The 13,588-nt window shown below is 43.2% G+C and overlaps 1 pseudogene across 1 annotated transcript in view; it reads left to right on the forward strand.

Moving 5' to 3' along the window:
• The window catches only part of LOC113019261 (integrin alpha-M-like), a 50,525-nt pseudogene that overhangs the window by 10,679 nt on the left and 26,258 nt on the right, over nt 1-13,588 (forward strand). Inside the window, exons 18-24 of the transcript XR_013911109.1 lie at nt 4,110-4,164; nt 5,820-5,922; nt 6,109-6,212; nt 6,679-6,749; nt 11,773-11,887; nt 13,116-13,243; nt 13,370-13,515. The product of XR_013911109.1 is annotated as an integrin alpha-M-like (transcript). The remainder of the gene's footprint in view (nt 1-4,109; nt 4,165-5,819; nt 5,923-6,108; nt 6,213-6,678; nt 6,750-11,772; nt 11,888-13,115; nt 13,244-13,369; nt 13,516-13,588) is intronic.

Consider the following 13,588-nt stretch of genomic DNA (forward strand, 5'->3'; position numbering starts at 1 on the left):
CACGGGCATCGGCAAAAAAAAAAAAAAAAAAAAAAATTGCTCATACTCATGCTGCCCCGACATCAGCCAGCACATATTGGGGATGGCATAAGCACCGTTCGGTTTTCTATCGCCCATTTGCTGGGAGTAAGGGCGCCCTCCATTTGCAAGGTACGCCTCCTGCTTGTGGCACAGGGAGGAGAGGGCGGGGCTGCGGCGGGATTCTCTGGCTGGCTGGAGCGGCATCTAATATCCAACTCGCAAAATAAAAACAAAACAACGATTGTTTTTCTTTGAAATTCTATACACGAAAAGTGAGCGCGAGAGCCCTCGGTGCGCCTGCTTGCTGCTGTGCTGAAGTCAAAGTAAACTTTATTGTCATCTCTGCTATATACAGTCCAGTATATAGAGAGACGAGATGACAAAGCTGCAGTTACAGCAGTGCAAGTAAACAAACAATAAATATAAGAAGAGCAAGAAAATAAATATACGCTTTAGGACTCAGGGTAAAGGGATCAATAACAATTTAAAATGTATAATTTACAGTTTGATGATTTAAAGTCTCACACACAACCCGTCGAAAGGGAGGGGGGGGGGGGGGGGGCGCTGCTTCCAAATAGAGCACATTTCATTCATAATGATGTAAATCCAAGACCATTATGTATTCATGATTTGAATCCCGGGTTGTGCGAAATCCCAGAAATACACCTTAGACAAAGTAAATATGTGAACTAAGGTGTAGGTCTATTAGGTTAAGTAGTGGCGATCCTCGATATGGGGGATTTGTCTTCATACTGGAGTGCAAAATTAAAACCAATGGAAGATGGACAAGAAAAGTTCAAAGTCATCAGGTGCTAAGTTTAGAAAAAATAGAAAAGAAGAGGAGAAACGAGCAAAAGATACAGGTAAGCAGATGTGTCATTGGATAATGGCAGGTCATCCTGAAACAATCAGAATCAGAATACTTTATTAATCCCTAAGGAAATAATGTGGATTACAGTTGCTCCAAAAAGAAATGGTAAAAATACTAACAGTAAAAGACTAAACTCCAAACAATATATTATGTTACAGATTTTAATATCAATTAGTTCCGACAACAGTTTTATGTTAATGTACAATCCTTAATATGTTTTATGTATGTATATGTGTGTGTGGGGGGTAGGGGAGCGCCAGAAGAGGGGCCCGGGAGGGGCCAAACAGGCTAGGACCGCCACTGGTTTCACGATGAAACTATATGATGAATGATGAATTTTGCTTTTCTCCATTTCATCAGTTTTGTAAAGTTTAAAAAAATTCAAAGTAAAAATTTGTACTATACGTTAGGCCTAGATGTCAGGTCAGAAGTGAAACGTTTTTATTCATTCATCACAGAGCTTAAAGGATTTACTGAGTATTCATGTTCTGAGAAATGTCAATGATTGTTGTAGTGTGACTCTTTGTTATGAAAAATGCCTTAACTGTTTTGAGAACTGCATGAAGAGTGGTTAGAACTGACTCCAATCGATTGAGAAAAACTGCAAACACAAGGAGTGAAGCCAAGGAATGCAAGAATTCATGAAACATTAGAAATGTAAAAGGAAAGAAGAAGTAGACAGCACAGGGGAAATATAAGAAAATTAGATACATTAAATTTTGTATGCTATAGGGTAGATGTACTAAACGGGCAAATTATTGTGATGCTTCAATCATAGTTAGAGGGAGTTAGAGGGCTCTAACTACCCTATGATTTATATAATAAAACAGAACCAGTTCACTTCAGTAAAAACCAAAGTTCTGCCAAGACAGGTTTAAGATGTCGATGAAGAAATGAAATAACAAATCTGTTTACTAAGTGTTAATATTGATTTGCACATTACCACCACAGTACTGTTTTATAAAAACAGATAGCTAATATGTGGCAGGAAACAGGCCGGCAACCTCATTGATTAAAAGTTTTGCTCTTAAATTTACAGTTTCGTAAAAGTAAATTTGCCAATATTTTCAGTTGAATAACAAACTTATTATTGTTCAAATGCCCTCTAAAGTCTGGAGTGGGTTTTCAGATGGAGATATTATATAGCAGCTGGGTTTAAGGAAAAATGAGCACAGCTTTAAATATCCACACCATCTGTGTCAGTAACAAAATAAATGTCAAAAATGAGATTGTGCTGCTTTTTACTTAAATGTAACATTTCAACCTAAAATCAAAACATTTTATGCACATGTATTTTAAAAAAAATGTTTGCTAGAATATCAAACTAGCTGTACTCAAAGAAAGGTGTGGTTCAGCAATTGCAATCTTACATTGAGAAACAATATGCTAAAAATATTTGACCTGGCCATCACATGTCTTAGCAGCCAGGTTAGACTGATGCATCTTACAAGACTAGAAAAAAGAAGGAAGAAAGGTCTAGATGTGTAAGAGGGTAGTGGCCTCTTCAACCTCTGTGCTCTTTCTCAACTTGTATTACAAAACACAGATCAAGTCTTGTATTATATATCTTTATTCTTAAAGCATCAGAGCCTGGAATATCATCCTAAAGAATGAAATTACAATTTTCCAAATTCTTGAGTATTAAGAAAATTTTGAAATCTAGGCAGTATTAAATTAATCACCTTTTAAAACATGCAGCATATTATCTACTACTAGAGGTGGGAAATAATGAAGTAAAGACAATTCATTTCTGTACTTGAGTATTTATTTTTCTGACAACTTTTTGACTTTCACTCCCAGTGTTTTTCTACTCCTTACGTCAAAAGGGGCTCGTTACTTTAGGTTTGATGCATTTGAGGAGAGTTATTATTTCATGTCACTGTGGACCTTGACACATCAAACCAATTTGACCCTAAACAGAAAAAAATGAAAAGTCAGCTGGGCATACACTGTTCGGTTTTTTTCAGTCGCGTTGGTCAGCTCCTGCTCAAACTGTACGATTGAATTGCAGGGATTAGAAGTTTGTTGGTCATGATGCAGGGTCTCACACTATACAGCCCAATGCTCTGATGCGACCTGAGTGCTCACACTGCGTCTATAACATGAAGTGATAATATGAAGCTTATAACACAAAATCTGTCTCTCGCTCTCCTTCTCTGTCTTTCACTCACACAGACACACACACCACCATCAACTTTGAAAAACATTGACCAGGCAGCTGCAATTGAGCAGCAATGTCCATCTCTTTTCACGGTTGGTGCAGCCGTGATAATTTTGTGAGGCCACATCGAAAAGGCTCGGATGAGCTTGCTAATGTTCTACAAGTTGTGCCTCCATCACTTGTGTCCAGATCACACGCTGCACTGCCGTGCTACTCCATCTGTTTCACTTCCATTCTGTGTTTGTGCGTGCGCAGTCTGAGAGGTTGCATTGATACCCTCATGAGGGGCAACAGGACTTCAAACAGGCTTGATTTTCTTGTGACCATACGGTTGATGATCGGGAGCTGGTCGTGAGGTGTTAATCGCTTCTCGTTACCCCATGCTACAAGATGCACAACACATGATTAAGGCAAGACTCGGGCCGATAGTGTAGAATATAAAGACAGCATAAACGGTGTTAGTGTAGAGGACGAAAATCAACCAGGACAACTCGTAAAACATATGCTGACGTCTTGTTGAATTCAGGTCACAGCCTGATCACAGCTGGGACACTGAGAAAATCTACTGACCCTCTCAACTGAAATTATTGTGAAATATAATTCCTTTATTAGAATTAAAGTTTAGACTTAAATAAAATTTATGTTCTATCACATAAATGCAGTATAAGGTTCGGTTAGCAATATTTCAATAAAAAGAGGTGGTAGAAATGTTCTTCAAGGAGCTACTTTTACTTTTCTACTTTGTGTGCATTTCAGAGCCAGTACTTTTTCACTTTTATTTAAGTCTGGACTATTTTTAACACTAGTATCTGTACTTTTATTTAAGCAAGGAACGTCGGTATTTTGCCACCTTTGTCTGCTACTGACAGTGCTGTCATCATTGTGACTCCTCCTGCCAAAGAATTGCTTTAAATGGTTGCCTTACATTTGTTATCACACCCTATGATTTCTGCATTTTGGTTTCAACAACTGTTGTGATACTTTCAGCAGAACACTCAACTGCTCAGTGTGTTCTCAACAAAAAACAAACCCCCCCAAACAAACGCTTGAATTATTTTTCATGGGACTAACACAATGGACTGGATAATTCATGCTACACTGTTCTCATCAGGTAAGACAAGTTTTGTGCCTCCTGATTTTTCATTCTGTAATAATAAATGGGTGAAAATATTGAAAACATTACAGGCCTTTGAACAAACGAAAAGTAAATTAAAGCTATAAGTGTTCCAACTAAATACACACAAGACAGCAACATTTTTAATGAAAACACTGTAGTATTAAAAACCAGCAAGGACTATAAACCATGTAGTGAAATAATATCATCCAGAAATACTTTAGTGATGGTCGTTACTGTATTTGCGTTTTAGCCTCTGCTAATACAAATTAAATATGCGATTAGCTCAGTTAGCTTCTAGCTGTAAATAGCATATTTTTTTTGTTGTTGAAATTCACTGATTGAAAAAGTCTTTCATAAATAGTTTTACTGAAACAAACTAAACGCTTGATTATAAACCATTAGAAAATGGTAAAACTGGATTTAAGATACAGAGATAATAAATTTATCATATCTGCCTTACTACCTTGTGCAGGGCTACAAAAAACAGAACATTTTACACCACTGTGACGTCATACTTCATCCATCCAACGTATTCATGACCCTGCACTCACCTTTGCTACAGGTGGTTATTTTTTAAATTCTTTATTTTTATTTTTTAATGTTTGTTTTATTTTATTTTTTAATTGAACACTAGTATATATTCAGATTTAAATACACCTGAAAAATATAAATGCACATATGAAAAAAAGCAAACAAGTGAAGAAGTACATTTTTTCTTTAACTGATTTTAAAAATATCAAAACTTGTGACAATAAGGAAAAGCAGAACTTGAGGGCGTACCACTGTTACGAAATGTATTTCAAAATAGGTTTCGCAAAACTTTGAAATCATGACACTGTCATTGTTGAATACTGTGACATGAAGCAGGAAACAAAAAAGCGTTAGCACTATGTGACGTTTTGACTACTCTTAGCATGTCCATAAAAGGAAGGCTTTATTTGTGTGGCAAAAATAAACAACCGGAGGGCTGTAGGATCGCAACAATACACGATTTTTACTGGACAGTAGTCATAGAAGAAATCATTTTAGGTTCTCTGTAGTATTTTTAGTATCCAAAGCAATCACATGCTAATGATTTTAATTTCTTTCTTTGGGCATTTACATTCGCAGTATCAACTTCCACAGAGACTTTTTTGTTACTTGTGAATGGGTGTGGCACGTATTGATGAATCTGACAAACAGTTCAGGAGGAAAGAGGAATATGCACACCAGTGACATTCTCTACACAGTTCAATTTTTAGTACTGTAAAATAAGCAAATGTATACAGTATATTAATAGTTTTTCATACTATAGTATAGCAACGACATCTTTAACGTCTTTAAGTTAAGTGTCAGTATTTTGCTTTTGACAGATGGAGTAAGATATAAGAATCAAAGACACAAAACTAATTCCATAATAAAATCTTAAGTATGTTTTTCAAGTGAATAATTACCTGCCAGTGTTCAAATCTAGTATCTGACTTTGATGCTCTCTAGTGGTAACTGTGGAAAGCTGTGACTGGATTCAAGAGGTGGAATCAAACTAACACATACACTGTATGGAGTTCCTCATATGTGATTCGAATTAGAGATAATATAACCATGTTATCATCCTTTACAGTGGCTTTAAATAAAATTACAGATGTTCTTCCTTCTTCTTGAATTCTCAGTGTTAAATGCTGCACTTTGTTTCAATATTGATCCCGTGGCATGGAAGGCCCTGAATAACTCTGCTGCTGGTTTTGGATACCAGGTGGTTCAAAGACAATCAGAGTAAGTCACAACATACATTGTTATGTTGGATGTCGATCTATAACTGCAGTTTTAACAATCATTTCTGTTAAGGCCCACAGTAATAAACAGACAAGGATATAATACTTCTTAACAGGAAACATATGGGGTTTATTTAACCACAGTTTGCACTCTAGACTTCATCATTGTCTGAATTTATTTCCTCAGTTTGCTCGTCAGTGCTCCCCTTGAACAGTATTCACAAAATGGAAGAGGAAAAGTATATAGCTGCACCACATCTTCCCCAAACTGCCAAAATATCCAAATTGAAGGTAGGTAACCAAATGTGATGAACCTCTGACAGTAACCATGTTGACATCAAAGAAATTTCCCAGAGACGCTAGCACAGAAACTTGTTTAACTCAAATCACAATAAGTAAATATCTTTGTTTATAACATCGAGACTTTAAAACTAATATTATCTTGCCAAATTATGAAGTAAAATAAGCAAAGAAGTCAATGTTATTAATAATGTTATTGTTAAAATGTTTCTTTTGTAATTATTTAAAACTTTAAAATGAAGCAATAGTGAAACTGAATCCTATTTGCATTGATATTAAAGCTGCCTGTTATACATCCTGGTTTACAGTGAAGAGAAGTTTCGATGTCTAACACTTGTCATATCAAATGGGGAAGTGTTTCAGTCATGGTTCTTTGCAGTCATCGATTTAAGTCTTGTTTTTTTCCTTTCATTTGCCTTTTATTAGTATTTAAATTTTCAATACACTTTCAATACAGCACCCGATTTTGCAGTAAACATGTCTCTTGGTCTGACAATGAAAAGCGATCCCGCGACACAAAACACTGTGGTGAGTTACTGAACTGCAGACACTATGAGAACTTTGTTAAAAACACTGAGGAGCAACATCCTCTATCCTTAAATGTCTTGTTATTGTTGCATGAAGGTCATCCCATGAAAAACCAGTGTGCCTCCCACCTGTCCTTCACAGAATCAGGGTTTACAATAACTTCAGCATATTGAATGAAATAGAAGTCAATGCAAAATTTTGTCTCCTTAATTTGAATATGTGTTTCTTTTTAATTCAAGTTTTACATATTTAAGCTGCATTAAAAACTAAATGTGTTTATAGGCCTGAAAACTTAAAAAGGTTTGAGGAAAAATGTTATTTAAAAACATATATGCACAAAATTTTTTTTACACACCCCAGATACTGTCATGATCCTGGGTCCTTTTGACCCAGCGTTTTGTGTTTTTCTCTTCACGATTTTGGTTCTGCTCTTCCTCTGATTAGTGTTTACCCTGTTCCCCCCGTGTGTTCCTGTATCTAGTCCGCGTTTCTTAGTTTGTGTCCTTTCATGTGTAAGTTCCTGTTTTATTGTGAAGGTCTGCGTCTTATGTGAGTGTTTTCAGTTGCCTCCCTAGTCTCGTCATGTTAATCACTCCCAGCTGTGTTTCCCACCTGTGTGTAATCTCCCTGTGTTCTCTGAGTGTATTTAAGTTGTATTTTCTGTCTTAGTAATTGCTGGTTCGTCTGTGTTGTTTCCCCTCGGTCTCCCTGCGTCTCTCCGTATGTATTTCCCCGGACCTCCCTGCATCTTCGTTTCTGGTTTGTTTTGTTAGTTTTACCCAGTTTAGGTTTTCCTGTTTCACCTTCACCCACGCCTTTGCTGTTTGTATTTTCTTTTGTTAAATAAATACTCATCTGCACCAGAGCTGCCGCATTTTGGGTCCTTTCTCCAATTCCACACGTCTGCCAGCGCGGTCGTGACAGTACGAACCAGCCAATATGGACCCAGCAGCTTGCAACCCTTCTGAGGAGCTAAAGGACGATATCATTTTCACTGTGGAGAATCTTCTCAGCCTATGGCTGGAACACCCCCCCGGAAGAGCTTCGCCGCGCAGTGGAAAATCGGCTGTAACGGCTCTTTTTCGGCCTGCCATGGCTATTGGAATCGCTTTCCCCGACCATACAGGCCTTTCTCCACCTCACACCACACCTTCTCTCAGCCACTCCTGCCTCACTGCCCGACTCGCCGGATGTGGTCTTGCCCGGCCCGCCGGGGCGCCACCCCACAGCCGGACGTTCGGACTTCTAATTTACCGGCTGTGGTGAGTGAGGACTCTGTGTGTGTTCCAGACTTTGTGACTGTTCATTCAGGGGCTGTGTTTTGTGTGGCGGATGTCAACGCGAGCTGCTTATCGCCTGTGCAGCCACTCTCAGCTCGGTTAGCTACCCCGCAGCCACTCTCAGCTCGGTTAGCTACCCCGCAGCCCCTCTCAGCTCAGTCTCCAGTGTCACTTTCTGCTCGGTCTCCAGTGTCACTTTCTGCTCGGTCTCCAGTGTCACTTTCTGCTCGGTCTCCAGTGTCAGTTTCTGCTCAGTCTCCAGTGTCAGTTTCAGTTCAGTTTCCAGAGCCTCCAGTGCCGCCTGTAGCGCAGGCCCCAGTAGCTCCAGTGCCGCCTGTAGCGCAGGCCCCAGTAGCTCCAGTGCCGCCTGTAGCGCAGGCCCCCGTAGCTCCAGTGCCGCCTGTAGCGCAGGCCCCCGTAGCTCCAGTGCCGCCTGTAGCTCAGGCCCCCGTAGCTCCAGTGCCGCCTGTAGCTCAGGCCCCCGTAGCTCCAGTGTTACTGATCATACACACTCACTCCATGCAGGGAGAAAGTTTAATTTCACCTCAGGGGGCTTTTCATGGTTTAGCTGCCGTTGGCACAGCTTGCCACTCCAGGGCTTCCCCAGAGGCTAGGTCTCAGTCCCCAGCTGATTCTGGACCCCTGAAGATTAGGCAGCCCTCAGAGAACAACTCCGTGTCAGTGCTGTCTGAGCAGGGCCAGTGCTCAGCACAGCACCCATTGCCTTCGTGTTTGCCAGAAGACTCCGTGCCTGCTGGCTTTGTGCTGGCTTCGGCTGGAGGGTCTGAGGGACCGCTCCGGCCTTCGTCTCTAGTCTCCGCTGGAGGGTCCGAGGGACCGCTCCGGCCTTCGTCTCCTGTCTCCGCTGGAGGGTCCGAGGGACCGCTCCGGCCTTCGTCTCCTGTCTCTGCTGGAGGGCCCGAGGAGCCCGTCCAGCCTCATGCCTCGTCCGCTGGAGGGCCCGAGGAGCCCGTCCAGCCTCATGCCTCGTCCGCTGGAGGGCCCGAGGAGCCCGTCCAGCCTCGTGTCTCTGCTGGAGGGTCCGAGGGGCCCGTCCAGCCTCCTGTCTCTGCTGGAGAGTCCGAGGGGCCCGTTCAGCCTCGTGTCTCCGCTGGAGGGTCCGAGGGGCCCGTCCAGCCACCTGTCTCCGCTGGAGGGTCCGTGGGGCCCGTTCAGCCTCCCGCTGCAGCTTCATCATCATCCTCGCCTGCTGCAGCTTCATCCGAGTCTTCATCCTCTGGTCCTTCCTCGTCTGGTCCGGCTTCATCCGAGTCTACATCCTCGTCTGGTCCGGCTTCTGCCTGTGTTTCGCCTGGTCCGGCCCCGCCATCGCCTGGTCCGGCCTCGCCATCGCCTGGTCCGGCCTCGTCTGGTCCTGTGCCCACCGGGCCTCAGCCAGTGCGCTTGACACTGGAGCGCCGCCGCTGCCTTCTGCACGGCCGGCCCCCTGAACTGCTCCGCCGTCTCCTTCGTCGCCGCCGTTGCCTTCCGCACGGCCGGCCCCCTGAACTCTTCTGTTTTGGCCTCCTGTGCTGTCGGCCTCCGGGCCGGCCCCCTGAGGAGTTGCGACCTGTCCCCTGTGCTCCTGTGCTTTTGGTGGACCTTTTGTTTTTGTGGCCTTGTTTCTGGCCCTCCGTCCTGGACCCCCGCCGCCCGCCCGTGGGGGGGCTTTTTGTTTTCGTGTCTTTGGGCGTCTGGGATCCGCGCTTGGAGGGGGGTTACTGTCATGATTCTGGACCCCTGAAGATTAGGCAGCCCTCAGAGAACAACTCCGTGTCAGTGCTGTCTGAGCAGGGCCAGTGCTCAGCACAGCACCCATTGCCTTCGTGTTTGCCAGAAGACTCCGTGCCTGCTGGCTTTGTGCTGGCTTCGGCTGGAGGGTCCGAGGGACCGCTCCGGCCTTCGTCTCTAGTCTCCGCTGGAGGGTCCGAGGGACCGCTCCGGCCTTCGTCTCCTGTCTCCGCTGGAGGGCCCGAGGAGCCCGTCCAGCCTCTTGCCTCGTCCGCTGGAGGGCCCGAGGAGCCCGTCCAGCCTCATGCCTCGTCAGCTGGAGGGCCCGAGGAGCCCGTCCAGCCTCGTGTCTCCGCTGGAGGGTCCGAGGGGCCCGTCCAGCCTCCTGTCTCTGCTGGAGAGTCCGAGGGGCCCGTTCAGCCTCGTGTCTCCGCTGGAGGGTCCGAGGGGCCCGTCCAGCCACCTGTCTCCACTGGAGGGTCCGAGGGGCCCTTTCAGCCTCCTGTCTCCGCTGGAGGGTCCGTGGGGCCCGTTCAGTCTCCTGCTGCAGCTTCATCATCATCCTCGCCTGCTGCAGCTTCATCATCATCCTCGCCTGCTGCAGCTTCATCCGAGTCTTCATCCTCTGGTCCTTCCTCGTCTGGTCCGGCTTCATCCGAGTCTTCATCCTCTGGTCCTTCCTCGTCTGGTCCAGCTTCATCAGAGTCTTCATCCTCGTCTGGTCCGGCTTCATCCGAGTCTACATCCTCGTCTGGTCCGGCTTCTGCCTGTGTTTCGCCTGGTCCGGCCCCGCCATCGCCTGGTCCGGCCTCGCCATCGCCTGGTCCTGCCTCGTCTGGTCCTGTGCCCACCGGGCCTCAGCCAGTGCGCTTGACACTGGAGCGCCGCCGCTGCCTTCTGCACGGCCGGCCCCCTGAACTGCTCCGGCGTCTCCTTCGTCGCCGCCGCTGCCTTCCGCGCGGCCGGCCCCCTGAACTGCTCCGCCGTCTCCTTCGTCGCCGCCGTTGCCTTCCGCACGGCCGTCCCCCTGAAATCTTCTGTTTTGGCCTCCTGTGCTGTCGGCCTCCGGGCCGGCCCCCTGAGGAGTTGCGACCTGTCCCCTGTGCTCCTGTGCTTTTGGTGGACCTTTTGTTTTTGTGGCCTTGTTTCTGGCCCTCCGTCCTGGACCCCCGCCGCCCGCCCGTGGGGGGGCTTTTTGTTTTCGTGTCTTTGGGCGTCTGGGATCCGCCCTTGGAGGGGGGGTACTGTCATGATCCTGGGTCCTTTTGACCCAGCGTTTTGTGTTTTTCTATTTACGATTTTGGTTCTGCTCTTCCTCTGATTAGTGTTTACCCTGTTCCCCCCGTGTGTTCCTGTATCTAGTCCGCGTTTCTTAGTTTGTGTCCTTTCATGTGTAAGTTCCTGTTTTATTGTGATGGTCTGCATCTTATGTGAGTGTTTTCAGTTGCCTCCCTAGTCTCGTCATGTTAATCACTCCCAGCTGTGTTTCCCACCTGTGTGTAATCTCCCTGTGTTCTCTGAGTGTATTTAAGTTGTATTTTCTGTCTTAGTAATTGCTGGTTCGTCTGTGTTGCTTCCCCTCGGTCTCCCTGCGTCTCTCCGTATGTATTTCCCCGGACCTCCCTGCATCTTCGTTTCTGGTTTGTTTTGTTAGTTTTACCCAGTTTAGGTTTTCCTGTTTCACCTTCACCCACGTCTTTGCTGTTTGTATTTTCTTTTGTTAAATAAATACTCATCTGCACCAGAGCTGCCGCATTTTGGGTCCTTTCTCCAATTCCACACGTCTGCCAGCGCGGTCGTGACAGTTACTTTGGTGGCCTCTAACATGGATTTTTTAATAGCATTAAGGGACACATTTGAATGGCTTTAAATAGACTGAAGTAATTTTTTAAAATCTACATATTCTGCTGGATCGTGTGAGATTTTTTTTTTTTTTCAGTTTTGGTTGATTTTATAAGGATTGAACCGATGTTTATGGGACTTTATGGGAACTTGACTTTGTCTCCTCTCAGGTGTGTGGTCCAACAATTCCAAGGGACTGCAAAAGTATCACCATGTACAACGGTGTGTGTTTTCACATGGACCGATCTAATACATTTGGACCACCTGTACCTTCTTCTCCAGACGGTAACAATAAATGGAGTTTGTGAAAATGTGCCCTTAATAATTAGAGTCCCGGTGCCTCCTTAATAAAAATCTCTTGCATTTTTACTTGAACATAGTCTTACTAAATCAACTGAAACTGTCTCAAGACTTCTCTTATATATTCCAGCAATTAAGGGTTAATCAGAAACAGTAAATAGAAAATTATGTTTGTGTGAGATGTGATTACTCATAGATGAATATAAGTATAAGTTGTATGATTTGTTGATTATTTTTTTGTTTGTTTACAGTTTTCCCCTCTAAGCCTTATTTCAGATTGTCTGTTTGGATTAATTGTATTATAGTTTTATCCAAAGAGCTTTTCTGGACTAATTTGACCTGAATCCATCAACACTGAAACAAATGCTGGTAAAATTTGAGCTAGCCAAGATTAAATCTACAGCATAAAATGTATTTAATTCTAAACTTATATGCTTTTCATACAAGTTTCACACAAGACAGATACAAACTTTATAAGGTTTATATATATCTTTTCCATATGGGTTATTCAGAATGAAATAACCATATCTGCATGTAAAATGAAAGTGTTATTTGAAAAACAAATACAAAAACACCCTTTGATTTCAAATTCATTACAAAAATGAAACTAAGCCTGGTTGTTTGGGTTATGCAATGCATGACAAAATGCAAGAAGACTAGTACATACACACAAGATCTTTGGGGGAAAAAATTAAAAGGAGAAAGAGAAGTTTACTTCCCTCTAAAGCTACTTACGACTTCTTTAAAGCTCTGTATGCAAATAAGTAATGTATTATGGTTTTCCTGGAGAAAATCATTTGTGTTGCTGTGTGTTACATCACGATGTATTCCTGTTACATAAGAACAACGTAAACATGAGGCTACTGTCGCTCACAGTAACACAAATTCCAACCGTAACAAGAACATACAGTACAGAGGGTCTTTCTTTTAGTGTTATAAGTTTGAACACAATGCTGTTTCTATGACTGTAATACAGGAAGAAAATACAAGTAATTAGAACTGAATGCAAAAATCAAGGCTACAAATAACTAAATTAGGCTTCTGTAAGCAGTTTTAAGACTCATTTAAACTAATTTAATATCTTAATCTTAATTTCTTCTTTTCTTTCTTCTTATAAAAGACTAATTGTCTAAATATGTGGGTATTCATAGTAGATTTGCTAAAATGTTAAAATTCACCTAAAATAATCAATTTCAATTCATTTATTTGATAGTGTGCCCGACACAAGTAGACATTGCTTTTCTGTTGGATGGTTCAGGCAGCGTATCTGTCCCTGATTTTCAAACAATGACGACGTTTGTGGAAGATCTAATCCAGGCATTTCTGTCAGTTGATGCACAGGTAAGACACTGTACTACCTGTCAGTTATATCGTATTACAGACACAAATAGTTTCACCTGCTTTTCATTTATCTCCATAAAAAAGGCTATTCTATATTTTTTTTATATTGTTTCTCCCTTTCTTCAGTTTTCTGTTTCCCAGTTTTCCTCGTTACCTCGGGTTCATTTTTATTTCAAGAAATTTTCCTCATCTGGATCACTAAAGACTGAAATCGATGGAATCACACAGCTGGGGGGATCTACTCATACAGCTCGAGCCATCAGACATGTTGTGTAAGGGTTGCAATGATATTACTGAAGCACTACAGTTAAATCATCTGGACAGACTTCCTGTGCAGATAATTTC

This window comes from Astatotilapia calliptera, chromosome 8 (genome assembly GCF_964374335.1).
Source record: "Astatotilapia calliptera chromosome 8, fAstCal68.1, whole genome shotgun sequence".
NCBI classification, from domain to species: domain Eukaryota; kingdom Metazoa; phylum Chordata; class Actinopteri; order Cichliformes; family Cichlidae; genus Astatotilapia; species Astatotilapia calliptera.